General features: G+C 41.0%; 1 long non-coding RNA gene across 1 annotated transcript; it reads right to left on the bottom strand.

The window, feature by feature from the left end:
• Positions 1–5,235: 5,235 nt before the first annotated feature.
• Positions 5,236–12,344, bottom strand: LOC115934052 (uncharacterized). Its single transcript, XR_004069904.3, has 3 exons — positions 12,214–12,344; positions 11,941–12,092; positions 5,236–7,489 (listed from the first exon to the last, which is right to left on the bottom strand). It is a non-coding gene; the product is annotated as an uncharacterized lncRNA (long non-coding RNA).
• Between the last annotated feature and the right edge of the window lie 15,166 nt (positions 12,345–27,510).

Genomic DNA, 27,510 nt, shown 5'->3' with positions numbered 1-27,510 from the left:
GTCATAGGTGAGAGACAGATCGTTGCCTTCTTTTGAGTTTCTGAGTAGCCTTTCAGGCAATCAGACATGCATTTATCTCAGTGAGCAGAGGGATGACTTTGAATAGAATGGGAGGCAGGTTTGCCTTAAGCAGTTCCCAGCTTGATTTTTCCCTTTAGTGTAGTGATTTTGGTGTCCCAAGATTTATTTTCCTTTCACAACCTGAAGTGGGCTAAACCCTCCAGTCAGTGTCTCTGCAGGCTATTGTTCTGGCGGTTCCCTGCTTTAACACAACCAAAGGGGTGACTGAGGTCCAAAATTCAGCCCTTGCTCTACCCTACATGTCCTATTCCTTGGAGAGGGGCTGCGTCGGTCTGGAGAGCACACTTTTTCTATTTCCCCAGAGTCATTTGCGGCACTTGCCCGTGGTGGTATCTAAAAGGCTGCTGAGGTTCTTAACCAGGGAGTGATGGTCTGCCTGACTGAACGGTGGGCTACGGAGCAGCAGGAAAGCACAGAAAATGCAGACAGCACACTGACCTTCAGAAGCAGGAGACTTAGTTGATTATCCCACCTTTTTCTCTCTTTTTTCCTTTTGCCTTCGCTCACGCACCCCTTTGTTGATATTTCAACTTCCAGAACACAGAGTCTCCCAAACGTTAAAGAACTGGAGTTTAGGCCGGGCATGGTGGCTCACGGCCAGCACTTTGGGAGGCCGTGGCAGGTGGATTGCTTGAGGTCATGAGTTTGAGACCAGCCTGGCCAACATGGCAAAACCCCGTCTCTACTAAAATACAAACATTAGCTGGGTGTGGTGGCAGGTGCTTGTAATCCCAGCAACTTGGGAGCCTGAGGCAGGAGAATCATTTGAACCCGGTAGGCAGAGGTTGCAATGAGCCAGGATCGTGCCATTGCACTCCAGCCTGGGTAACAGAGCAAGACTCCGTCTCAAAACAAAACAAAACAAAACAAAACAAAAAGAACTGGGGTTTATAATCTTCATTTGAAGAAGCCAGAAATTTAAGTCAAAAAGGAATGCATCTGAAGATACATGGAGTAACTGAACTTAGGCTACAAATGATTCCTTACAGAACTGGTACTTAACTCAGGGGCATAGAGGACAGCTGGAGAACTTGGGACAGAGAGGCAAATGCAGAGGAATGGAGGATCTCATACAGTGGCATGTTGTTCTGCCTGCACTCCTGAGAGAAGAAAGGGCTTTCTGCATTATTCTATGCCTGCGTGGGTGGCATTCACACCACTGTGAGTCCTGTTGTATTAGTGGGGTTGTTGAGTCCTGTGGGCTCCTGATCCCAGAAAGCTGCCCCCTCCAGTAAGGGTATTGTGTGTATCCTATGAGCTATGATGCTTGGGATTGTTTTCCCATCAACACCTGGAGAGCTTCCACAGCCCTTCCCTGGGCCCTGAATGTGCAAAATGTGACAATCAGAGTTATTTATTACCAGCACCTTCCTCTCCAGGCGGCGGATCAATTTTCTTTTCTCCAGATGGCTGTCATAGGCCAGCCAGAGAGAGGACTGGGCTGGCCATCTGCTTCCTGTTGCCTTTTCAAGCTGGCTAGCCACTCAGTGAGGCTGGCAAAGCCCAAGGCACCAGCTGTCAGTCTAGGCTGCCCCTGCTTGGCCTTGCACCTTGTCACACTAGGCACCGTAGCACAGGGGCCATGCTGAAATCAGTGTTTGACACTCACGAGGCGGGATGCTTTCCTTCCAAACCATGCCAGCCAGCTTCTCTGATGGCAAACAGAAAAGATGCCTGCCCTGGAACTTCCTCTAAGAACGAACTTCCACTGACTTAATATTTGACTAAGTGGGATGACTCTGGGGAGGGGAAAGGCAGTGCTTGTGATCAACAGACAGAACAGAATGTGACATAATTCCGAATTCCATACAAGTAAAATGATTTAATCAGAATTTCCAATTCACTCTCCCATTGTGTTTTTTTCTATTCTTTCTAATTAGATGTTTATTTATTTACAATGACAAATTAACTATGTGCATATTGAAGAAAATCTGTAAATTTTTTAAAAATCACCTATAATTCCATTACCCATAGAGATAACTGCTATTTATTTTTTTTCAAATATCTCTTCAGTCTTTTTTTCCTCCTAAAAAAGTTGAGATCACACTATTTTGATTTTGTGGCTTAATATTACAATACAAAATATTTAAGCTTTAGTAAATAAAAATAATAAATTTCTATAAAATATTTTTGATGACTAATATTACAATGCATGGTATCTTAATTCACTTAACTATTTGCTAATTGTTGGACATTAAGGTTTTTTTTTACAACTTTTTACTATTTCACATAATTCTATAATGAACATCTGTGCATAAAACTTATGTAGATCATGTCCTTAGAGTTATTTTCCTAATGTAGAATGACTGCACAGATTTTAAAAACAATTTACTATTTCGCCAAATTGCTCAAAAAAAAAAAAATCAGGAGTGCCAATTTCATAGTTCCTTCAACAATGAGTCCTTCCTTCCTCTCTCAATCCCTCCCTCCCTTCCTCCATCCTTCCTTCCTTCCCTTCTTCCTTCCTCTCTCCCTTCCTGTCTTTCCTTCTTTTCTTTTTGAAATTTCTGTAGATTTGGTGCATTTTCCCATCTCAAAAGCACAAAAGCTAAAGGGTACATGTGGGGATAGGCACTAAGCCGGGTATCCTATACTAGACATTTGTTTCTGCCAAGGTCCAAGCAACGGATCCAGGAGTATAATCTGAGCACTGATTCAGCAGTAGGGATGTGTGATGATGAATCTCTGTGTTCCTGAAAGGGATCCACTGTGCTCAGAGCCCCAGAGCATGCTCCCCTTTGAATAATGCTCATCTCCATTAACCAACTCTGTGGGGAGTCACTGATGGCCCTAGGTCTTTAATGGCTTCTTCCGGAGGCCAGGTGGTCCCACCTACAGAGAACAGCACAAGTGCTCTACAGAGTGGTGAGGCTGCAAGCGCCAAGTTGGGTATGGCAGTTGGCTCTCAGAATAGAGCTTCAGCAGGAGAGCCTGGAGTCCTGCTAGGAGGCTGGGCTGCTTCCACAGGCCTTGTGGTGAGAGGCCAGCACAACGCCTTCCGTGCACTTGAGTTAGTGGTCTGAAGCACCCAGTGGTGGTGATGTATAATCATGTTATAGCCTTGTTATACCATCCATCACAGCCTCAGTTCTTTTTCTTTAGTTGTACCATTGCTGAGCCCTCACAGTTTCCCACTGATTAGTATAGGTTTTCCACCAACAACCCTCTCTTCCCCTCCTCTTTGACAAATCAAATCATGCCAAATTCTTGGGCCACCTCCAACCCCCACTCCTTGAAGTAATGTATCCCAGTATTTCTGGACTGCATTTGTCTCTCTCTTTTCTATATTTCCATAGTTTAAAAATTATTACTGATGCAAAACATTTTGGTATTTGATCACTTACCACGTTGTATTTTCTCCAAATTTGTCTATATAGGCAAATCTTGTGGCCTCAACAATGTCACAGTTTTTTAAAAGAGAGATTTGAGTCTTTGTATTATAACTCTAGTCTATATCTTTCCCTTGAGTTCCAGACTCATGACAAACTATCTAGTTGATACCACTCCACGGGCATTACACAACTCAAATTTTGACCTACTCAAACTTGGATCTGTTACAGTATTCCCTATTCAGACTGACATCCTTATTACCTCCCTACATCTCCACCAATTACTAATCTAAAATTTATATTTATTAGATCTGTCCTGATCTAACTGGTCCATTCATATCCATTTTGGATCTCATCCAGTTCTATACTACAACTAAAGTGACCTTGACAAAATCTAAATTTGATCATGTCATGTTCTACTCCCCTACACAGCGTATTTTAAATTTGTTAATGGCTTCTCTTCTTTTGAAAAAAATTTATTGTAGTAAAATATATATAACATAAAACTTGTCAATTTAACAATTTTTAAGTGTATAATATGGTGGCATTAAGTACATTTATATTGTGCAGCCTTCACCACTATCTATTTCCAAAACTTTTTCATTATCCCAAACGGGAGCTCTATAAACATTAAGCAATATCTTCTTATTTCCCCCTCCTCCCTATCCTCTGCTAACCTCTAGTCTACTCTCTGTCTCTTTTAATCTGCCTATTCTAGGTTTTGTATTTAAATCATACATTTGTCCTTTTTTTTTTTGGTCTGGCTTCTTTCCCTTAGCATAATGTTTCCAAAGTTTATATGTTGTAACATGTATTAGAACTTCATTTCTTTTTATGTCTGAATAATATTTCATTAGATGAACATACCACATTTTACTTCTCTTTTATTTAATATTAAAAAGCAAACTTTTTTTTGTTTGTTTTTTTGAGACGGAATTTCACTCTTGTCGCCCAGGCTGGAGTGCAATGGTGTGACCACAGCTTACTGCAACCTCTGCCTCCCAGGTTCAAGTGATTCTCCTGTTTCAGCCTCCCAAGTAGCTGGGATTACCAGCACCTGCCACCATGTCTGGCTAATTTTTGTATTTTTAGTAGAGATGGAGTTTCACCACATTGGCCAGGCTGGTCTCAAACTCCTAACCTCAGGTGATCTGCCCACCTCGGCCTCCCAAAGTGCTGGGATTACAGGTGTGAGCCACCGCGCCTGGCCACAAACTTCTTAAATTGGCCTATAAGTTTCTGCATTGTCTGGCCCTTTCACCTCTCATTCCCAGCATCCTCTGCTCCCTGAGCCCTCGCTCTCTCTTCTTTGGAGACTTCATGCTTACATGGTTCCTTCCTGCATCAATGCCTTGGCACAGGCTGTTTTAATTGCCAGTGACCCTCTCCCCTCCTGCATTTCACCAGTTAACTCTTCCCACCCTTCAGATCTTCACTTAAGTGTTTTTTTCTCAAGAAAGCCTTTTCTGACCTCCGTGAGTTCTTGCTCCTATTATAGGATCTCAAAACAACACATATTTATACTTAGTTGTTCTTATGAAAGTTCACATTGACGTGTATTTGTGTTCTCCAGAAGATTTTAAGTTACAAGTAGACAGGGTTTATGATTTGGCATTTTGTTTTGTCTTGATTTGTTTTTTAAAGACAGGATCTCGTTATGTTGCCCACACTGGAGTGTAGAGGCTATTTACAAGCATGATCATAGTCCACTGCAGCCTCAAACTCCTGGGCTCAAGTAATCCTCCTGCTTCGGCTTCCTGAATAGCTGAAATTACAGACTTACATGACCATGCCTGGCCAATGAGGGATTAATGTGAGGGGCACTTGGTGGATGCTCAATGAGGGTTTATTAAAGCTATAGAGACTGTTCATAGAAATATATTTTTTCCCTGTATCCATCACAGATCTTATAATAGTCCTTGGCACATATCATAGATTCATTAAAATGTGTTCACCTCAAGCTTCAAATTAGCCAAGTTCCATTTTATGCTGAAATAACAGTATGTTGAATTTCAAAACAAGAAAAACATAAAGTTTTTAGAATGTAAGAGGCAATAACAACCCCAAAATCTTGAGAGACAGTTGTGACTTCATATCCACTGTGTGAAATATCCTGTGTAGTGATTAAGACCATGTGTTGCTCAAGAGGTTAAATACCAAGTTACTGTATGACCCAGCAATTCCATTCCTAGTTGTATACCCAAAAGCAATGAAAGCCTGTACATGAATGTTCACAGAAGCATTATTTATAACAGGAAAAGGTGAAAACAATGCAAATGTTCTTCAACTGATTAATGGGTAGATAAAATGTGGTGTATCCAGACAACCAAATATCATTTGATAAAAAAGAAATGGAATGCTGATACATGCTACAACATGGATGAATCAAAGACCACATATTGTATAATTCCATTCATCTGAAAGGTTCAGAAGAGCTAATTCAATAGAGGTAGAAAGTAGATTAGTTGTTTCTTGGGTTTGGGGAGCTGAAGAAAAATGGAGAGTGATTGACAATGGGTATGGAGCTTATTTTGGAGTGATGAAAATGTTCTAAAATTGTAGTGATGGTCGCACAACTTCACAAATATGCTAAAAATAATTAAATTATACACTTTAAAATGCATATTATAGTGTATACGACAGGGTTTTCTTTGTTTTGTTTTGTTTTGTTTTAAAAAAACTGATGATGAGCTCCAAAGCCAGATTGTCTGGGTTCATCTCAAGACCCCTTCATTTCCTAATTATGTGGCCTTGAGCAGTTTACTTAATCTCGCTGCCTTTCAGATAATAATGATGCCTATCTGGTAAGGTTATGGTGAGAATTAAACTCATCAATATGCATAAAAGGTTTAGGTAACCACTTAACAAAAAGTTCAATAAATATAAACTTTTATTAATGTTGTTTTCTTGTTCTAGAGGGATTCATCTGCAGGTTCCTAGATCTTCCAACACGTGCATCTGTTTTGACCTACAGTGCCTTGGGGGATGGTTCATACGCCAGTGATCGCTTTTCTATAGTTTATCTTGTTGATAGCCAGTCTACTGTTCTCCTCTCTCTTAGCAGAAATTTCTCCTTTCTTCTGATTTTAATCTGTAAAATAGATTTCTCCTGTTGCTACTACCCTCATCTATTAAGGTGTAGACTGCTGAAGGAGATTTCTCTTTTCTCAGGGCTGGTTCTCTTTACGCAAGAGTGCCCAGCAACCCAAGTGATGGGTATCCAGAGATAACCCTAAGGGCTGAATCGTGTGCATAGGGAGAAGGGATGGACAACGATTAGGAAACTGCTGTCTAATCATGAAATAAGTATCCCTGAGTCAGAGTATGTTCCACCTGCATCCAACCTTTGCTAGTCTCTTGGCCATCCAGGACAAGTTGGGTAAAGACTGAATAAACTTAGATGAAGATCCACTATTATGCCCATGATGCTATTAGCTAGACATTTTCAGACATGAAACACTCTCTCTCTTTAGAACTTACTTATTACAAGATGCAATCTGTCGTATTCATTTTCTTGTACTATTTAAACATCTTTTTTTTCTGGGAAAAATTTAAGCTTGATCACAATTCTTAACGAGCACCCCTAGATTCAATTCTTCTGTTATAAACGTAGATTGTCTTGCTTATCCTTTTTGTTGTTGTTGTTGTTGTTGTTTTTCTGGTCATATGCTCTTTCCTTTCTTCTTTCATTCAGTGAATGAATATTAATTGAGTGCTTCTTATATGCCAGATACTGTTTTAAGACAAATTCCTTGTCAGCTTGAAGTTTACGTACTAGTTGGGAGAAGTCAGGGAATAAGTATAGGCTGGGCATGGTGGCTCACGCCTGTAGTCCCAGAACTTTGAGAGGCCGAGGCAGGTGGATCACCTTAGGTCAGGAGTTCAAGGCCAGCCTGGTGAATATGGTGAAACCCCATCTCTACTAAAAATACAAATATTATCTGGGCGTGGTGGTGGGTGCCTGTAATCCCATCTATTCAGGAGGCTGAGGTGGGAGAATCGCTTGAACCTGGGAGGCAGACGTTGCAGTGAGCCGAGATCACACCACCGTACTCCAGCCTGGGCGACAGAACAAGACTCTGTCTCAAAAAAAAAAAAAAAAAAAAAAAAGAGTAAGTACATAAGCAAGTATATTGGTGTTATGTCAAATGGAAATACATGCTATGAGGGAAAAAAAAAACTAAAACAAGCCAGGAGGATTGGGAGTGCTGGTGAATATTATTTAATGTACAAATTTCAGGAAAGGACTCATGGATAAGGTGACATTTGAGCAGAGACGTGGAGGAAGCGAGGGAGGCAGCCTCTTGGGTACCTGATGAGAGAGAGGCTGAGTTGGGGGGTGTGCTTGGCATGTTTGAAGAGCAGCAAGGGGGTTGCTGTGGCTGGAGCCCACTAAGCAAGCAGGAGAGAGGTAGAAGAGAGAGGTCAGAGAACTAACAGAACCAGATCATGCAGGGCCTTGAAGGAAACTGCGTAAAGGTTAGATTTTACTCTAAAGGGAAGGAAAGCCATGAGAGAATTTTGAAGAGCGTATTGAGACATTCAACTTAGATTTTTTTTTTTTGAGTCTCACTCTTGTCGCGCAGGCTGGAGTGCAACGGCGTGATCTTGGCTCGGTGAAACCTCCGCCTCCTGGGTTCATGCAATGCTCCCACCTCAGCCATCCGAATAGATGGGATTACAGGCACCCGCCACCATGCCTGGATAATTTTGTATTTTTAGCAGAGATGGGGTTTCATCATGTTGGCCAGGCTGGTCTCAAACTCCTGACCTCAGGTGATCTGCCTGCCTCAGTCTCCCAACGTGCTAGGATTACAGGTGTGAGCCACTGCACCCAGCCAATCTAATTTCGATTTCTAAAAGGCTCTTTACAGCTATTTTGTTGACAGGGAGACAAGGGTGAGAATCAAGGAGCCCAGTTAGGGCACTGTTTTTGTAATCCTGGAACATCCCAATTTTAATAACAGTGTAGGTGACAGAAAGTACTTAGGTTCTGGATATGTTTGGAGTGTAAAGCTAGCAGAATTTGCTGATAGATTCGAAGTGCAATGTGTGAGAAAGAGGAGTCAAGAATGACTTAAATGAAAAGTAAAAACAAAACTACCAAACTACGTCTCTATTTCCAGAGTGGCTGTATCATTTTGCATGTGCACCAGCAATGTATGAATGATCCACTTTCTTCACATTCTTGCCAGCATTTCGTGTTATCACTATTTTTTATTTTAGCTATTCTGATAGGTATGTAGTAATATTTCATTGTGGTTTTAATTTGCATTTTCCTAAGAAAAGAAACTAGAGCAAACAAACAGCAAGAAAAAAAGAATGACTGAACCAAGGATTCTTTTTGGGTTGATGAAAATCTTCTGCAATCAGATAGTGGTGATGGTTGCACAAAACCCACTGAATTGTATACTTAAAAAGAGTGAATTTTGTGGCATGTGAATTTTATCTCAATTAAAAAGTAATGAATACTGCACTGTCTTTGTTTTGAAGAGCTGGAAAAATCTATTGGCAATTACCAACGTGGGAAAAATGGGTGGAAGGAAGCAGGTTTTTTTGGAATGGGGGAAGAGAACAGGAACAGTGAACATATTACTTTTGAGATGCCTAACAGATATCCATGTGAAAATGTTTAGTGTGAGTTGGATATAAGAGTCCCAAAACCCAGAGAAATCTCCAATTTGGAGAAAGAAATTTAGACATTGTCAGAATATAGATAATGTTTAAAGCTACAGGCCAGGCTAAAGTCACCTGAGAGAGAATGTAAACAGAGAAGAGAAGCACTTAGCTTGAGCACGGCAACATTTAGCGGTCAGAAAGATTTGAAAATCAGCAAAAGATACTGAAAAGGAGGAGCCAGTGAGGTGGGAAGAGAACTTGATGTCCCAAATATCAAGTAAAGAACATATTTTATGAAGCAGAAGTGGCCAATTCTGCCTAATGCTGCTGATGAGTCAAGCAAAATAAGAATCGAGAACTGACCACTGCATTTTACAAATTGTTGATCATGACAAGAACAGTTTTGGTGGTATTGGGGGCAAAAAAAAAAATTGGAGCGTTCATAAATAAATGGGAGGCGAGGATGAGAATTAATGGGTGCAGAGAAATAGTGGAGGGAGAGGGAGAAGAATGTGAGACCAAGAGAAGGTTCTTTACCTTTTCTTTTGAGGTGGGAGAAATATAGCACGTTTATAGGGTGATGAGAAACAAGTAGAGGGAGTGAAAATTGATGATGCAGAAGTGAAGGGAGAGAATGGCTGTAGTGATATTCTTTTTTTTTTTATAGCGATATTCTTTTTTTTTTTTTTTTTTTTTTTTTTTTTGAGACGGAGTCTTGCTCTGTCGCCCAGGCTGGAGTGCAGTGGCACCAGCTCGGCTCACTGCAAGCTCCGCCTCCCGGGTTCACGCCATTCTCCTGCCTCAGCCTCCTGAGTAGCTGGGACTACAGGCGCCCGCCACTACGCCCGGCTAATTTTTTGTATTTTAAGAGACGGGGTTTCACCATGTTAGCCAGGATGGCCTCGATCTCCTGACCTCGTGATCTGCCCACCTCGGCCTCCCAAAGTGCTGGCACTACAGGCATGAGCCACCGCGCCAGGCCTTTATAGCGATATTCTTGAATACAGATGAAGAGGATGGAATCCAGTGATAAGTGGAGGGCTGTCCTCAGATAGGAGTCCAGGTAGTTTATATCTTGAATAACTGGCGGAATGTGAGTATATAGGAGCATGGGTACAAATAGGGTAACAGATATGATTGAGAGTATGTAGTTTTCTTCTTATCTTTTTTTTTTTTTTTTTTAGGGAAATAGGAACCAAAGCCACTGGCCAAGAATGAGGGTGGAGGAGGAGATATTGAAAGTTTGTCAAAGGAGAAGATATTAAATGCTCACCTAAATAAATGAAAGAAGGAGATTCTGGAAATGTAGTGGCCTTTCCTTGGCAGTGCCGTGGGCCCATGTGAGAGATTTCTGGTCATGAATTTACAGTGAGATCTGTCAGCATAGCTGTGTTTTGCTTTTTTCCCCAACCATAGCACAGGTGCAGGCATAGAGTAAACAGAGAGCCGGAGTAATCAGAATTGAGGATTTTTTTCAGACAAGTTAGAGGAAGAAAGTGTGTTGGGAGGGAGTTGTAGGTGTCTACAAGGAAGTGTTACAACAATGGACCATGACTTCTAAGCCCCGTAAAGACGGAAGAAAGGACCTGAGGGGAGTGAAGAACAGTGAGTAACGATGAAGGCACTGGATTGTAGAACCAGGTAGAGTCCACGAATTTTTGGAATTGGAGTGCTAGAGGTAGTGAGCCAGAAAAACAAGAGAAGCACAAGTCTGCAATGTATAATAGCACGCCAACTCTGCTTCATGCAAAGATGTTTAAATCCAGCAGTACAGAATGGCTTGGTAAAAACTCAAGGCATGTTAAAATATCATTCACATGAACTCAAGGGGTGATAGTCAAGTTGTGAATAAAAAAATCCTTTCACACATTTTATAAAAACAGGTAACAACAATTGAATGTGTGTTATCATTGCTCTGAGGCAAGAAAAGAGCAGTCGTCTGTTTATGACTAAAATTGTCAGTGCTCAAAATGTTCCAAGAGTCAATATTTAATTAATAAATTGCCACACTCATTTCACAGATGCCACATATGAGAGAATTAAGTATAGAATGAAGAATTAATGAACCCCTATTTAGGGAAACATGGGAATTAAGACACACACCCACACCCAACCAACCACACACACGTACACACCCTGGTAATCAAAACTATAAACTGAAGAAATTAAGAAGATTGAAGAGCAGTCACTAAAAATATGCTTGTGTCAGAGTATCTAAAGAACACAGCTTACATAGAGCACAGGACTTTCCTGTGGTTTAAATCTTGAGTACAAAAAAATGTTTGACACCCAGTAAGTATAAAACAAATATTTGTTTGATTGAATTAAATGAATGAATAAATAAATGAATGATGATGATTTGTCATCTCTCTATCATGACATTTGTGTATAACAAAATCTTTTCCATTTTGTCCCATGCAGGTTCAATTTCTGGTTGGTAATTGGCAATGATGGAATGACTGTCCAGAGTAAAGAGGCCTCTCTTTGTTCTTGCGCCATGATTTCCCAGCCAGGCAGTGCTTGCAGTTCACTGGACTGATCATTTTCTTTCACACTCTATGCCTTTGCAAATATTATTCTTTTGTCTGAAAATTGCCTGCTGCCAACCCTTCATTATCATCCCCACTAACTCTCACCCACCCTCCCCAGCTTGTTGACTTGGAAACTCCTTTTTTTTTTACCAGCTGCAATTCAAGCAACACCTCCTCTGGGGAGCCTTTTCAACTCTGCCTTAGTCTTTTTTGACCCTAGTTTTTGCATCTCTCCAGATTCACTGGGCTTTATCTGCTTTCTGGGTCACTTGTTCAGTGAAGAACCCCTACTCCATCATCACCACAACTCTTAACCCTACCACCCTTCTTAGCCCTTTCCAGATGAGGGCTGTGCTCTAGCATGGCTCCTTCATACTCACCATGATGGGACTGCAAAGACCCTGGTGCCTGGGGCCTGAACCCACTGGGCCCCTGAAGTTCAGCTTCCTGCAGCATTCCCAGAATCTGAGGAAGCACCGTGAACTGAGGTCTGGGCTTTGACTTCCCTGATCCTGGAGCCAGGTCATCCAATCTGTAAATGTAAAGGATGGAATTATTTTTACCAATGAGGAACAGGTAGACTCTTATGCCTTTCTCCCCATGCCCTATCCCCACCCTTTACAGACTGTGGAAGCACACAGATTTCTACTTACAGACTGTTCTGAAGCACATAGATTTCTACACGACTGACTGGAGACATCTAGTGTGATCAAGACCTCAGCTGTGTTTTGTAATCAATGTGCCACCTTTGCTTCCCCCTCTACTCTCATTCTTGCTGCTCAATAACACCAGAACTCTGCTCCAGGTTCTCATTTCTATGCAAGTGTAGAAATCCTCTACAATCTCCTAGCAACACAGGCATACCCCTACGCTAGCTTGAAATAACCTGAGTCATGATTGTTAGTTTACTTTAACAGAGATTCTTGATTGCAGAGGAACTTTTTTTCAGTGGTCTCATTACTTAGCACCATGTTGGGAACATAGTAGGTGACTCAATCAACAGTTTTTAATTAATTAATGGCTTTAACATTAAATAATTATAGAACACATTTAAAACAAAAAGAGCTCTTAGACATTTTTGCTTTAATTCTCTGTGTGATATGGAGAAACAGCCTGAGGCCAGGAGAATTAAGGTACTTTCCAGAGTCGTGCAGCTATTGAGTAGCCAGACTGGAGACGGCATATTGGTTTCCTGATCACACAGCACTATTCTCTTTTAGAAAACTGTTATTTCCATTTATGTGAGTGGAAAACAACATCAGGATCAATCTGGCAAACCCCTGGGAACTGTGTTTCTCCAGGCCATCTTTAAGCCTTTAGATTAAAATATAAAATTGGGTAACACTAACAATAGAAGACAGTGTTCCTTTGCTTCTGTCCCCATCCTCTACAAAGTCCCTGCTGCCTTTTTTCCTGGATGTCTCCAGGTGGTGTCTCACAGGTGATTGCAAACACAGTCCTGCCAGCTCCCATATGGCACCTGTCATGACATTCCTTTTCTTCTTCAGTTTCTAGCTCAGTGCCCACAGCCAGAGCTTCCCAGGCTGCCTGTCCACGGGTGTGGCACATCTGCAGACCCTCAGGTGGCTCCTGCTACTGCTCACCCCAAAAGCCCTGACTGCTAATATCTGCCCAGGGCCCTGTTTCCTTCCCTAGTACTCCTGTGGGCTGGTTAGCTTGTTACTCAAGAGCCACTGTGTGGAGTCCATGCTCCTATAGTAGCCTAAAATGAGGAAACTGCCCTTCATTAACCCAACTCTAGCTTGTTCCAAAACATGGAGCACAGAACATTGCTGCCTGTAACCCCTGGAATGGCACAAGATTATCTATTTATTTATCCTTTAATCACAGCTGGAGGCCTCAGATATGAATATTCAGGACTGGTGAAAGAACTCAACAATTTGACTGAGTGTCATAATTGTGGCACAGGGAGGAAGGAAGGACAGCATACCAAGCCCTTAATCACACGCTACCCAGATACCAGCATAAGGCCCGACATTCTAGAACAGGGGTCAGCTCATGGCCTACTTTTCTTTGGCCGGTAAGCTAAGAATGGTTTTTACATCTTTAAATTGTTGTGAAAACAAAACGAAAAACAAAGAAAATGCCAGAGACCTATGTGACACGCAAGCCTAGAATACTTACTGTCAGGCCTCTGAGCCCAAGCTAAGCCATCATATCCCCTGTGACCTGCAGGTAAACATCCAGATGGCTGGTTTCTGCCTTAACTGATGACATTCCGCCACAAAAGAAGTGAAAATGGCCTGTTCCTGCCTTAACTGATGACATTATCTTGTGAAATTCCTTCTCCTGGCTCATCCTGGCTCAAAAGCTCCCCTACTGAGCACCTTGTGACCCCCCACTCCTGCCCCCCCAGAGAACAACCCCCCTTTTTCCTTTACCTACCCAAATCCTATAAAACAGCCCCACTCCTATCTCCCTTCACTGACTCTCTTTTCTGACTCAGCCCGCCTGCACCCAGGTGATTAAAAGCTTTATTGCTCACACAAAGCCTGTTTGGTGGTCTCTTCACACGGACGCACATAAAACTTACTATCAAATTCTTTAGAAAAAGAGCTTGTGTTCTCATTGTTCAATTCCCGCCTATGAGTGAGAACATATGGTGTTTGGTTTTTTGCCCTTGCGATAGCTTGCTGAGAATGATGGTTTCCAGCTTCATCCATGTCCCTACAAAGGACATGAACCCATCATTTTTTATGGCTGCACAGTATTCCATAGTGTATATGTGACACAGGAAGGGGAACATCACACACTGGGGCCTGTTGTAAGGTAGGGAGAGGGGGGAGGGATAGCATTTGGAGATATACCTAATGTTAAATGACGAGTTACTGGGTGCAGCACACCAGCATGGCACATGTATACATATGTAACAAACCTGCACATTGTGCACATGTACCCTAAAACTTAAAGTATAATTAAAAAAAAAAAAGAAAAAGAGCTTGTGTACCCTTGTCCTAGAGGGCAAACAAAATGCCTCTATTGGAAATGTGACAATGCATAATATGAACCATGTAATTGTAAATTATAAATGAGTTCCATTGGCTTTGCACCTGTATTAAAATCTTGAATTTTTCATCATGATGGGCACCAAGAGCATAGAGAAGTGAGTGCACTTTCTTGATGACTTGTCACTTCCGTGTCAGACAGCAGTTCTGCCTTCAGACATCGTGGCCTTGTGCCACCTCTGGTCTTAGTGCCTGACCCTGCACCAGAGAAAGAGTCCGTCCTCTCACATCTGTCTCATTATTCCCATTATTCTAGACAATTGGGAGCACTTCATATGAGTCTTCCTTTAGGAATTTTCCTTTAGGATAAGGAGCGCCCTCCTCCCAGAATACAGATCCACAGGCTTGTCTATAAATAGACTCCTGGGAGTCTTGGGCCACCAGTTCTGCAGCTATGCCAAGAAATGAGTGAACCTTAAGATGAACACAGCTCAGACACAAACTGAGGCCCCCACCACACATAAAATTCAATTTGATTTCTGATTAACTTGATCTTGATTTGGTTTAGAGTAAACCAAAAGTATAAATATTTGCCTCCTATTCGATGCAAACAGATTTTCTTCCAGCCCTGATGTAAATGTAAATTTCAATAATAATTTGTTAGAAATGGGAGAATAATTATTTTTAGTTTATATTTTCTTTTCCTTTGAAATATAAATTTCTGTGCCATTTTCAGCTGGTGGTCTTCTAGCTCATCATTGGCAGATAAAGGTTTCATACGCCAGTAAAAAATCTAGGGTGCCAGAAATACAACAAAAATTTACTATGTGCTATTGGTTTTTTTTATTAATTTGAGCTTCTCATTCCATTTCTGTTTTCCAAGTGTCAATTAAAAACAACAATAAAGTAATATCTACTTTTAACTTAGAAGGAAAAAGCAGCTTCAGCATTAATTCAAATTCCTCTTTTTGATTGATACTAGTATTTTATTGGTACTAGATTAAACTAGATTAAATGATTTATGAAACTAATGTCAAAATATGCTTAAATTTATTTATGTATTCACTTCCCTTTCCTTTTTTGTAAGTAGAATGGGAAAAGGGGTTTCCACAAAAAGTGGCACCTGACTCCTGTCTGTTAGTTAACACCTGTGGAATAGTCTTTAATTAGCCAATTTCCTCTCTAAGCCTCAGTTTCTTTTCTTGTACAGCATCAGTTTATTATTTATTGATTCTTTCCACAGACATTCTGAAGGGAGAATGAGATAATGTCTACAGAGTTTTTTATGTTTCTTGGATGAAAGGTTCTTTGTAGCATTTAAGGACAAGTTTCCCAGAAGAATACAAGGATTCACCTGAGATCGTACCGGAACTGCTGCTGAGAATGCAGACTGGGAAAATGAACCTGCCTAAGTGGTTGATGACTGTAAACAACCCAAAGCTTTATACTATTTGATTTTTGGTTCAGACATCTCTGTAGCTATTCTTCAACCATCAACCTATTTTAAATCTTAGGTGAAAGAGGAGATTTGATTTTTTAAAATAGAATACTGTTTTAATCAATTGTCAAGTATCCGTACAATGGAATAGTGTATAACTTTTTTTCCTGTTTTAAATTTGTCAACATATATTTTAACTTCTAGGGTACCTGTGTGGGATGTGCTGGTTTGTTACATAGATAAACGTGTGTCATGGTGGTTTGCTGCACAGATCAACCCATCACCTATGTATTAAGCCCAGCACCCATTAGCTGTTCTTCCTGATGCTCTCCCTCTCCATCTCCACCCGACAGGCCCCACTGTGTGCTGTTCCTCACCATGTGTCTGTAAATTCTCTTCATTCAGCTCCCATTTATAAGTGAGAACATGTGGTGTTTGGTTTTCTGTTCATGCATTAGTTCACTGAGGATAATGGCTTCCAGCTCCATCCATGTCCCTGCAAAGGACACGACCTTGTACCTTTTTATGGCTGCATAGTATTCCATGGTATACTATGTGCCACATTTTCTTTATCCAGTTCTATCATTAATGGGCAATTGGGTTGATTCCATGTCTTTGCTATTGTGAATAGCGCTGCAATGAACAGACACATGCATGTGTCTTTATAATAGAAGGATTTATATTCCTTTGGGTATATATTCAGTAATGGGATTGCTGGGTCAAATGGTATTTCTGTTTCTAGATCTTTGAGGAATCACCACACTGTCTTCCACAATGGTTGAACTAATTTACATTCCCACCAACAGTGTAAAAGTGTGAGGAGATTTGATTTGCTAGAACCTTGATACCACATATTTAGGATAAAAACATTTGGCAAAAACAGTACCAGTATCTTCCTGCCAGCTTCTTAGAGACTTACTTTCAACTCTTTTCCATTCTGGCGTGTGGTGGAGCTACTCTTATTTAAGCACAATTAAATCTAAGTAAATCAAACAAAAGAGAATGAGAATGATAGGGTGTTTTCAGAAACAAGCAAGCAAACAAAACCTATAGTAGAAGTTCTGTGGAATGACTCTCTGGATTAACCAATGTTCACATTCACATGTAAGATTTTCCAAATGATGCCCATGGCCTGCTGAATACTCGCTGCTGTCTAACATGCTGCCATACTTCTCCCTCCAACTGAGCGGTATGTTGACCAAGATTCTGTTGTGTTTACCCTCAAACTGGATTAGGCTAGTTGTACCTGTTATTACAGTGATCTAATTTAATTATATTTTGCCAACACTTATTAAAATATGTTTGAAAGAAAATTATTCTTTCCAATAAAAATTATGAGCCCTCAGGAAAGGAATATGCAAGTGTTAGATTCAATGTGAGTGAGGTAGCTATAAAAGATTGGGGTAAAATCACCAAAATTTGGGGAGAATTTTGCACTCAAATTGCTGAAGAATATCTTTGAATTCTTGCTCTATTTTAGAAAAAACTAAAATGATAGAGCTAAATTAAAGGTATGTTTTGAGAAAAAAAATAATACAAAACTCCAATCAAACCATAATTAAAGGAAATACCAGTAAAGGAATAAGGAAAGATATAAGTCATTAGAGGTAGACAGTGTAATGTGATTGTATTGTAAAAACATGATGCTGAATGAAAAAGACTAAGAAATTGAATAAGAATTTTAACACCATACCATGTGTATGTTTACATTTATATACACAAAACAAAAAATACACATTTTTAAGAACTCAAACAAAACCATGCACATTAAACATTGTCTTTGGAGAAGAAACGGGTTGGGAGTGGAAAAAAGATAAAAGATAAATCGACATATAAACAAATAAACAAGAGGTGGCCCTTCCCTGTTGATATGTCATGATTGGAGAAGTGTGACTAACTCATCCTTCTTTAACAGGTTCTTCTCCCACCCCTCCCAAAGAGGGTATAAGAGTCTAAGAACCTAGATAAGTAATGACAGCATTCAAGGGAAGGAACAAAACTTAACAACTGGGTAAGCAGATGCATCAGTGGTAATCACCTTAATCAATCAGAAAAAATTGAAACATCAGTGCTTGTAATGGGGGAAAAATAAGAAGTAAGCTGATTCTTACCGCCAAACTCCCACAGACAAGGAACACTAGATACATCTAGAGGCATGTGTGCATGTATGACTGGAAATGGGATTGACTGAAGTTCTGCTCAAGAAATAGTTAAAACTTTGGATGCCCTCCCCTAACTCATGCAGTCAGGCAGCCTACCCATCTCACTGTTAAAAGAGCTGGAGTGGGCCGGGTGCGGTGGCTCATGGCTGTAATCCCAGCACTTCGGGAGGCCAAGGCAGGTGGATCACAAGGTCAAGAGATCGAGACCATCCTGGCCAACATGGTGAAACCCTGTTTCTACTAAAAATACAAAAATTAGCTGGGAATGGTGGCAGGCGCCTGTAGTCCCAGGTACTCGGGAGGCTGAGGCAGGAGAATCACTTGAACTCGAGAGCCGGAGGTTGCAGTGAGCCAAGATTGCGCCACTGCACTCCAGCCTGGTGACAGAGCAAGATTCTGTCCCAAAAAAAGAAAAAAAAAAAAAAAAAAGAGCTGGAGTCGGGGACCAGATGATGATTGATTGGAGTGGGAAAAGGAAATCCTCAAAAACAGTGAACAGCAAAACCAGTACATACTGAATGGTGCGACTCTTCAGCTCCTCCTTCCCACTTGTATCCCAGAACGGTATCAACTAGGTCTATACCTATCCCTCACCTCCCGATGTGGGACATTTGAGAATCTGCCAAGCCAAGAGAAAAGACTTCTGGATAGTGACACCTGGGAATCTCTCAGAGAAATGACTGATGCCCTGCTCTATCACTTACAGCGAGCAAGCCCTTCCAGAAACAAAGAGCTTTCAGCTACCTTCCTGGCAGCTCATTAGTGCATGTGAATGGGCAGTTAAGGATCACAGAAACAAGAAGTCACTTTTGAACAGTAATTTTGCATTATAAGAATTGATTCCAGATTATTTGCTGTTTTGAATAATTCATGCCTTTGTCCTTTTTCAGTTGTCTAAGATTTTGTCTATCATCCTTAGGTGAACAAGGACGTAAGCAAATCTTTATCACATTCCCTAATATTGCAATGTCCTACATCCAGCTGGCTAAAAAGATCTCACAAGTATTCTCTCCAACAGTGCTCCCAGAACTTAAATGTGGAGACAAAATGGATTTTCCTGACTGCAGATCTGCAGCAGTTGGCCTGCATTAATCACATTGCCATCAGCTGGGTACCTTGTGTAGTAATGTGGGACTTTAGTTGGACTGAAAGGAAAAGAAGGAACAGTTCCATTTGGCTCAGGCATGTCTTGACTGGGATATAAGTCAGAGTATCTGTCATCTGCTGTTCTGAGTGTGTATGCCTGTGTGTGCATGACTCTGTGTGTGTGTGTGTCCGTACCTATGTATGTGTGCACACATACCCATGCTCCACCACAAACCGGGAATGCTTGTTAAGCTTTTTCGAAGACATGCATCAGGCTGCTAAGACACTTTGCCTTTTCTCCCTGAGAAATCAGGAATTTGGCAAGGCAGTCGAAACCCTAGAGGAGATGCCCTGTTTGCTGAAATCAGAGCCATCTATGTGACTGTCCAGCAGGAGACCACCAGATTTGTCATCAGTGAACATTTTGGTTGATGAATTAAAGCCTGGGTACAATATCTAGAGAGCATCTCTAGCTCTGCTATAGAAGAACAAGAGAGATTTGGGTGTGTGTCGGGAGAGAAATGCTTGAAGAAGAACTTTCTTACTGTTGCTTTGGCTTCTCCCATTAATCTTTCTTCGTGCCCAAGATGCCCTTGTGCACTGTTATCGCTGAGAGTGGAAGCTGGAAGTCCATCTGTAGGATGATTGAATTATCACATTTTCCTCTCCTTGCCTCCTATGGAAAGTACAAAGACAAATGTTCCGTCTACAGACTAAGACAAAAGTACTCCTGAGATTCATTAACCATGTCTTCTATTTTCCAAGTTCTGATGCTTTGATAGCTGGAGCCTTGCTAACCCCAGAAGGACTCCCCTCCCAGGGCTAGCGAATTCCTAGAGAGAGTAAATACTGGAGATAGTAAATAACTTGGCCTGAGCATGGCTTTCAAATGCAAACCAACTAATCCAGAGCTCATACTTCCAGCTACCTCTCTTATTGGCGTCTCATACTCCAGGCCGCTCTCCACATGCCCTTATTATCCCAGGGCCAGGTATCAGACAACTAGGCACAGCCTCTATGCCCCAGAGCCAGCTAAAATCATTCATGCTAGCCAATCCTAAGCCTGCTTACTCCTTCCCCATTCCTCCTCATGAAAACCACATTAAAGGCTCTTGCCTTTGGGTTCCCCTCTCACTCTGCCTCCTAACTGACCCTGGTGCTTCTCCATACATAGTCCCATAGCATAGCGTGCCTCCCCGTCTTGGGAATTACAATGTACAAACAACCTTTTCAAATGGCAATCATCTCTTGCTATGTTGGCCTTACCATAGCTATATAATGATGAAACCAATGAAAACAGGGAAAGCCTGTTAAAGTGACTGGAAAATCACAAGAGGTGAGGGTTTTATGGGTGGATAGAATCTATACGAGTAGAGAGAGAACAAAAGAGAGTTCCAGAGAGGAAGAATGTTGTGGACCAGGTTACTGGCAGAAGTGACTGCTAGAGTTGTTATGAAACACAGGTAGAGCAATTTTGTTGGCGTACAGGCACCACAGAAGCAAGATTGAAAAATGAGGATGGAGAGGTTCAGACTGCACTTGGGTACAAGTTTGGGACTAATAACTTTGGACATTGAATGATCCATTTGAGCAAGAGAAGTTATTAAGGCAATGTTTCCAAATGAATCTTAAGTAGTAGTTAGATATTTTGGAGGAAGAAGGAATTGGAATGAGTTGCATTTTGAAGTAGGGCATTGCTGTGACTGAACACACTCAAGTGTAGGCTGCATTACCACTTAGTTGGGGATGGTGTATTGCAGGTAAGCAAATCACTTGGGAGATCTTGTTAAAATACAGAGTCTGATTCAGCAGGTTTGAGATGAGGCCTGAGCTCATTTCAAACAAGCTGATGCTGCTGGTCCTCAACTACACTGTAAGTTGCAAGAAAATAGATGACCTCTATATTCACTTACAACCTGCATTTCCTTGATTTTACTACCTAGCATGCTGAGAAAACAGCTGAAAATTTTCACTTCATATCAGCTTGAGCCATTCTGCTTGTTCCCATTGGTGAAACTGTAAATTTTAAAATGCCAAGTCAAACCATGCGAAAGGGATTACACACAGCTCCTTGCCTTGCAATTACCCCACCACACACTGAGTTAATGTGGGCAAAGAGAAAATATGCGTAAGATTCTGAAAAGACTGGAACTCAACTTAAGTTAGGGATAAAAAAGAAAACTTTGGGGCTGGGCGCAGTGACTCATGCCTGTAATTCCAACATTTTGGGAGACTGAAGCAGGCAGACTGCTTGAGCCCAGGAGTTTGAGACCAGCCTGGCCAACACAGCAAGACCTTGTCTCTGCAAAAAAAGAAAAAAAAAAAACAACTTTGGAATCTCTAGAAAGATATAAAGGAAGGGATTGTGGAACGAATTATGAGTTAGTTGCATTTTATTCAAGAATATAGTTTGGCTTTCTCAGTAAATGTAAAACTTGATCTCACCATATATTTTCTAGTTCCCAAGAAGATGCATGCGAACAAAATTTTATCTCACATCAGTTTTTTTCTTTTTCTTTTTCCTTTTTTCTGTTTCTTTTTCTTTTTTTTTTTTTTTGAGATGGGGTCTTGCCCTGTCACCTAGGCTGGAGTGCAGTGGTGCAATCTCAGCTCACTGCAACCTCTTCCTCCCGGGTTCAAGCGATTATCCTGCCTCAGCCTCCTGAATAGCTGGGATTACAGGTGTGCTCCATGATGCTTGGATAATTTTTGTATTTTTAGTAGAGATGGTGTTTCACCATGTTGGCCAGGCTGGTCCCGAACTCCTGACGTCAGGTGATCTGCCCACCTCAGCCTCCCAAAGTTCTGGGATTACAGGCATGAGCCACTGAGCCCAACCTCAAGTCAGTTTTTTTCTAACGGCTTCTTTTAGACCCTAAAGATATGGCCATACAGAAAATACTTCACCAGAAGGAACTTAAAAATATTCAAGAATCTCAAACTTTCCCTCTAAGGAGTTTTCTGCCTAGGTAGCTTTTTGTGTGCTTTTAATTCTTTTTTTTAAAGTTAGTTAAAAAGTATTGTTCTAATTTTCATTTGAACCACTCATCAAAAGCACTTATATGTTGTTTTATCTGTCGGAAAGGTGTAAAGTTGATCTTATAGAGAAACTGAGATGAAAGCTGATGGGGAACAGGGTTACTTTAAATATGAAATATTAGAAAAGGGTAATAATAAGCTAAAACATGGTGAAGCTGGCTTGTTTCAAAATAAAAGTGACATTGAATTTTAAGAATAGGAGTAGGTCCTGAGATTTTTGTTTATAAAAATTACTTTTTTTAAACAGAATATTGGAATCTAATAAATGGAAATGGACAATATTCTTTGAAATCATGTATTCCATTACCTTCATTTTACAAATGAGGAAACCAAGGCTCAGAATGTCTAGGTCTGTCCTGCCTTCCTTCCTTCCTTCATCCCTCCCTCCTTCCTTCCTCCATCCCTCCCTCCTTCCTTCCCTCTCTCTCCCTCCCTCCCTCTCTCCCTCCCTCCCTCCTTCCCTCCCTCCCTCCTTCCCTCCCTCCCTCTCTCCCTCTCTCCCTCTCTCTCTGTCTTTTTTTTTTTTTCTTTTGAGACGGAGTCTTGCTCTGTTGCCCAGGCTGGAGTGCAGTGCCACCATCACAGCTCACTGCAGCCTTGACCTCCTGGGCTCAAGTGATCCTCCTACCTGAGCTTCCCGAGTAGCTGGGACTACAGGTGCATACCACCACACCTGGCTAATTTTTGTAGAGACAAATGAGGTTTTGTCATGTTGCCCAGGCTCATCTTGAATTCCAAGGCTTAAAAGATAAGCCCATTTCAGCCTCCCAAAGTGCTGGAATTATAGGTGTGAGCTACCACACCCAGCCTTACGTGATTTTCTTATGACAACTTAGTACACTAATGGCAGGGTTAGGGATGCAGTGCTCTCTATGTAGTCCTAAGCTATTTCAATAACACCAACAACACCATACTAACACATTTTGGGTAATAATAACGTTACCATTTCTGAGATTAGATATTATTCCTCAATATGTCCTATCATTTTACAGGAGATACATGAGTGATAGCTTCGTGTGTTCAGAAAAGATAGGGAGGAAGAAGCACTTTAGTTTTTCCACAAAGAATTGGATAGCAAATGAGTAGGCAGAAGGATGTAGTAGAGCACATTAGGACCCAGAGGTGACACTGTTAGCTAAAGCATGAAGGCAGAAGTAGCAGGAAATAATCCTGGGACCTGGGGATATTGACTAGCTGGGAGTATTAGACAACAAAATAGAGGACAGGATGGGCCAGCTATTAAAGATGTAGGAGAGCAAGTCAGATATTTCAACTTGGCGCTACCAAAATAGAGGGCCAGAAACAGATGTGCTGGGAAACAGCTTAAATCAGCTTGTGAGAGCCAATTACAGTATGTTCTTCTCATACCAACTTGGAGTTCAGTAATATTACATTAGTAATTGAAACTGCCCATGGTAGCAGCATTTACTCCATGGAAATCAGCAAATACCACAAACTGAAGATTTTTTTTCTTTCTGGACAGCCAATTTACCAGCATATCCAAATAAAGTGATCTATGTTCCTCCAGTAGCTAGACTAGACATACAGGAGGATGGAGAAATTGAGAGAAGGGTTGGGGAGATGCGAACGTCTACCACCCCATCCAATGAGAAGTTTTAGAGGAATGTTCTCACATCCAATTTTCACAGCAAATCCTTAGTACATGTCCTGGTTCCTTAATTTGTAAAATCCAAAGTTTCTGACTTCCAACTCCTTCAGTCTGAAACCACACATAAGACTCCTGAATTTTTCAGACCCAAACTCAATCTACAATGCTTTAGGTAAGAAGAGAATGAGCATCTCCATTAGAAAAGGAGTAAGCCAAGAGGAAGAGAGTCGAAACACTTAACATAATTTTGTTACATTGAAGTCTAACTTACATCTGCAGCCTAAAGCAAGGTAAGATTTGCATCTGAAAATCACCGTTATTTACTCCAGTCTTGTAGAAGGCTGTCAGCATACTTCCTACCGTGATTTTCATTACTACCATCCGCACATCACCACACCACCAGCAATAGCAACGTCATTTATCGAGCAGTTATCCTAAGCCAGGCCCTATGCTTGTCATTCAGTCATGTTTACTATATGGTTTACTAATAACGCTTACTATGTGTCAGGCTTCTGCTTGATTAGTGGTACTTAGGTTTCTTGGTCATGAGACCCCTTTACATTCTTAGACATTATTTAAGGAGTCAGTGAGTTTTGATTGATTGACTGATTGGTTTAAGTGACAGGGTCTTGCTCTGTAGCTCAGGCTGGAGTGCAGTGGCATGATTATAGCTCACTACCACCTTAAACTCTTGGGATCAACTGATTCTCTCACCTCAGCCTCCTGAGTGGCTGGGATTACAGGCACTTGCCAGCATGCCGGGCTCCAGCATGATTATGGGGGTTACAGCCACTGATATGTATTGTATTAGAAATTGAAAACGACTTTTTTTTTTTTTTTTTTTTTTTTTTGAGACTGAGTCTCCTCTGTTGCCCAGGCTGGAGTGCAGTGGTATGATCTTGGCTTGCTGCAACTTCCACCTCCCAGGTTCAAGCGATTCTCCTGCCTCAAGTTCCTGAGTAGCTGGGACCACAGCTGCACGCCACCATGCCTGGCTAATTTTTGTATTTTTAGTAAAGAGGGGGTTTCACCATGTTAACCAGGGTGGTCTCGAACTCCTGACCTCAAATGATCTGCCTGCCTCGGCCTCCCAAAGTGCTGAGGCATGAACCACCACATCAAGCCAAAACCGGCTATTTTTAAAAAGTATTTATTAATTCATTCAATGATAATATAAAACCATTACATGTTAATATAATTAACATTTTTCATGTAACAGAAATATATTTTCCGAAACAAAAGAAAATAGAATTATGACATAGCTTTACAATCTGGCAAATCTCTTTACGGTCTACTTTAATAGAAAGCCCCTGGATTCCCTTATCTGCTTCTGCATGTATCTGTTGCAAGTAGTTTTTGGAAAACTCTACACTCATGAGAAAGTGTGAAAAAGGCAAATAACATCTTGGTATTTTTACCAAAATAGTTTTGACCTGACGGAACCCCTTTCAGCATCTTGTGGGTCTCCAGGAGCCTCCAGACCATACTTTATTTATTTATTTATTTATTTATTTATTTATTTATTTATTTCTTCTAAAGCATTATTTTTTTATTTGGATAAACTACAGAAAATAAAGACTATTAAAAATTTTTTAATATGAAAAAAGAGTAAGAGAAAAGATAGCAAAAGAAAAGAAAGACTGTCCAGGATCCCTTCCCATTTATCTTGTTATTATTTTTTATTTTTATTTTATTTTATTATTATTATACTTTAAGTTTTAGGGTACATGTGCACAATGTGCAGGTTAGTTACATATGTACATATGTGCCATGCTGGTGTGCTGCACCCATTAACTCGTCATTTAGCATTAGGTGTATCTCCTAATGCTATCCCTCCCCCCTCCCCCCACCCCACAACAGTCCCTAGAGTGTGATGTTCCCCTTCCTGTGTCCATGTGTTTTCATTGTTCAATTCCCACCTATGAGTGAGAACATGTGGTGTTTGGTTTTTGTCCTTGTGATAGTTTACTGAGAATGATGATTTCCAATTTCATCCATGTCCCTACAAAGGACATGAACTCATCATTTTTTATGGCTGCATAGTATTCCACGGTGTATATGTGCCACATTTTCTTAATCCGGTCTATCATTTTTGGACATTTGGGTTGGTTCCAAGTCTTTACTATTGTAAATAGTGCTGCAATAAACATACATGAGCATGTGCCTTTATAGCAGCATGATTTATAGTCCTTTGGGTATATACCCAGTAATGGGATGGCTGGGTCAAATGGTATTTCTAGTTCTAGATCCCGGAGGAATCACCACACTGACTTCCACAATGGTTGAACTAGTTTACAGTCCCACCAACAGTGTAAAAGTGTTCCTATTTCTCCACATCCTCTCCAGCACCTGTTGTTTCCTGACTTTTTAATGATTGCCATTCTAACTGGTGTGAGATGGTATCTCATTGTGGTTTTGATTTGCATTTCTCTGATGGCCAGTGATGGTGAGCATTTTTTCACGTGTTTTTTGGCTGCATAAATGTCTTCTTTTGAGAAGTATCTGTTCATGTCCTTTGCCCACTTTTTGATGGGGTTGTTTATTTTTTTCTTGTAAATGTGTTTGAGTTCATTGTAGATTCTGGATATTAGCCCTTTGTCAGATGAGTAGGTTGCGAAAATTTTCTCCCATTTTGTAGGTTGCCTGTTCACTCTGATGGTAGTTTCTTTTGCTGTGCAGAAGCTCTTTAGTTTAATTAGATCCCTATTTGTCAATTTTGGCTTTTGTTGCCATTGCTTTTGGTGTTTTAGACATGAAGTGCTTGCCCATGCCTATGTCCTGAATGGTAATGCCTAGGTTTTCTTCTAGGGTTTTTATGGTTTTAGGTCTAACGTTTAAGTCTTTAATCCATCTTGAATTAATTTTTGTATAAGGTGTAAGGAAGGGATCCAGTTTCAGCTTTCTACATATGGCTAGCCAGTTTTCCCAGCACCATTTACTAAATAGGGAATCCTTTCCCCATTGCTTGTTTTTCTCAGGTTTCAGACCATACTTTAATAAGCTGCTGTACTACATATTTAGGCGTGAAATCAATCTCTCCTATCCTCACAGAACTGACATTGTCAGACTGTCTTTTACATGCCTTATGTCATTCAAGCCCACCACAACCCTATGAGATAGGTACTTTTATTGCCTCCATTTTCCACATAAGGAAACTGTGGAACAGAGAGGAACAAAGAACTATAGAACACAGAGGTATTATTGGCAGAACTCAGTGGTGAAGCTGAGGCTCAATCCAGGTGTGTCTGATGATAGAGATGATGCATATAAAGCACCACACGAAGAATAAAGTTTGTAATGAACTTTTTTGTTCTGAGATGGGGTCTGACTGTGTTGCCCAGGCTGGAGTGCAGTGGCATGATCTCAGCTCACTGCAACTTCTGCCTCCTGGGCTCAAGCGAACCTCCCCGCTCAGTCCCCCAAGTAGCTGGAACTACAGGGGTGAGCCACCATGCCAGCTAATTTTTGTATTTTTTGTAGAGACAGGGTTTCACTATGTTGCCCAGGCTGGTCTTGAACTCCTGAGGACAAGCCATCCACCCAGCTGGGCCTCCCAAAGTGCTGGGATTACAGGCATGAGCCACTGCGCCCGGCCCATTACCTACTTTTTAAAGTTCCATTGAGACAGAAAAGTTTGATCATCTTTTGAA

Source organism: Gorilla gorilla, chromosome 2, assembly GCF_029281585.2.
Source record: "Gorilla gorilla gorilla isolate KB3781 chromosome 2, NHGRI_mGorGor1-v2.1_pri, whole genome shotgun sequence".
In the NCBI taxonomy this organism is placed as follows: domain Eukaryota; kingdom Metazoa; phylum Chordata; class Mammalia; order Primates; family Hominidae; genus Gorilla; species Gorilla gorilla.
This window is presented reverse-complemented; position numbering and strand designations above follow the sequence as displayed.